At 33.6% G+C, this 2,244-nt stretch overlaps 1 protein-coding gene across 1 annotated transcript in view; it reads right to left on the bottom strand.

Moving 5' to 3' along the window:
• The window catches only part of GRID1 (glutamate ionotropic receptor delta type subunit 1), a 731,600-nt gene that overhangs the window by 356,160 nt on the left and 373,196 nt on the right, over positions 1–2,244 (bottom strand). The gene's annotated exons all lie outside the window — the stretch shown is intronic.

Raw genomic sequence — 2,244 nt, 5'->3', positions numbered from 1 at the left:
ATGAATTAACAAGCTGTGGTATATGTATACCATGGAATACTATTCGGCCACTAAAAAAGATGGAGACTTTACATCTTTTATAATAATCTGGATCAAAGTATAACACATTATTCTTAGTAAAGCATCACAAGAATGGAGAAGCAAGAATCCTATGTACTCAATTCTGATATGAGGACAATTAATGACCAAGTACATGATGGAGGGTGGGGGATGGGGAGAGCGGGGAGAGAGAGAGAAGGAGGGAGGAGGTGGGGGTCACAGTGTGTGGTACACTTTTTGAGAGGCGACACAATTATTAGAGGGTCTTTATCTAACAAATGCAATCAATGTGACCTGGTTCTTTATACCCTCAATGAATCTCCAACAATAAAAAAAAGAAAAGAAAAAGAAAAACAACCCAACTGAAAATGTATAGTGGTAAAAAGGTTTAAACAAGCCCTTTATAGAAGAGAATATCCATGTGGCCCGTAAGAATGTGAAAAAATACTCAACATCTTTAGTCATCTGAGAAATGGGAATTAAAACCACTGTGATACTTAATTCTACTCCCTTCAGAACAACTGAAAAGACTAATCACACGAAGTGTTGTTGAGAATGTAGGGTATCTGAAACTTTCATACATTTCTGGTAGAAATACAAATTTCTTTTATTTTGGGACAAAGTTTGTAAATATCTTCTAAAACTAAACACATCTTCTTAAGATTAAAGTACTTTGTAATCCCCAAATCCCATTCTTAGATATATATCTGAGATAAATGGATGCATATGCCCACCAGAAAAAAATGAACAATTCATTATAAACTAAAATTGGAAATAACTCAAATGTTTATTAGCAGAACAAATGAATTAATTGCAATATATTCATACAATGGAACTCTACATAGCAACAAATAGGAATCAACCTCTTATAGACACAACAAAGTCTCAAAGATACTGTGTTGCATGACAGAAGCCAGACATATCCTATGGGTCTCATGCTGGGTCTCAGCAAAAGCATTCCAGGGTTTCCTGACCATACTTTTTACCGATCCAAGTTTTGATGGCTCATAGTGAATTTGAAGTCAAATAACACTCTTTTTCCTTGTGCAAAGCTACAACCCAATGTCCTTTCTGTCCTTTTGAATCTTTTATAAAAACATGCAACATTATTATTATTACCTATCACTGGAAAAATGTAACAACCCTTAGGGAAATCAAAGGCAACTAGGAAGAGGACAATTTCCCACAGGTCTACCATCCCATGATTGTCAAGTTCCAGGGTCCCCCAGTGCCAAGCCCTCTAGTCCTGGGCCACTTATATATTTAATTTGTACATATGTATAATCACAAAATTGCTATTTTAATACTTACTGTAATATCACAAATATTTTCCCACGATCTTTATAATCATCATCTTTATTGGCTACAGAATAGTCTATTGTGTGGTTATCCCATAATTTACTTAGCTATTCCTTGCTCTGTACATATGGGCTGTTTCCAATTATTCAGCATAGTAGATACCACTGTGATAAAATCCTTCTATAGTCACGTAGTTCTCATTTAACTTATATATTAGGATAAATTCTCACAAATGAGATTATTGGGCCAAATATATGAACTTATCAATGATTCTAGGTATGTTTTAACCTATACTGTTAGGACAAATTGTACAAATGAGATCATTAGGTCAAATATATGAACATATTAATGATTCCAGGTATGTTTTGCAAAATGATTTTTCCAGTTGACACAGCCACCTGCTACTTCTGTCACAACCTTGGCTGCGTTATTATGACTTTTAATTGTATATAATATATATAAGATCAGTGCATAGATTTCATATTATTTTGTAATTTATTAAGATTTTTCATATTATTTTGCAATTTGTTCATTATTCCTGAAGACGTTCATTTTGCCACGTTTGATTTTCTTGGTCTTTAACACAGGGCCAAGCAGAAAGCAAGAGTGTGCTACCCATCTTCTGAGGTGAACTAAACTTTAATTCTTCTGATATCAATTGTTCACTCACACCTTTTGTGTATTCTTAAATCGGGGTTATGATGGTTGCCTAACCAATTTGAATGAGGCAAAATAAATATTTCCATGTTCCAAGATGGAAATATCTGAGGTATAGTTGTAACTAATATATTTCCCTCCATCACTTTTACCTTCATTGAGAAATTTCTAATTTTTGTAAAGCTGTATTCATTTACCTTTCTTACATTTTTATGACTAAAATTTAGAATATTATCTTGAAAAATCCTG

The sequence above is a fragment of the Otolemur garnettii genome, unplaced genomic scaffold, assembly GCF_000181295.1.
Source record: "Otolemur garnettii isolate 467f Iridium unplaced genomic scaffold, OtoGar3 scaffold00008, whole genome shotgun sequence".
Taxonomy (NCBI): domain Eukaryota; kingdom Metazoa; phylum Chordata; class Mammalia; order Primates; family Galagidae; genus Otolemur; species Otolemur garnettii.
Note: the sequence above shows the minus strand (reverse complement) of the source record. Positions and strands in the feature narration are given on the sequence as shown.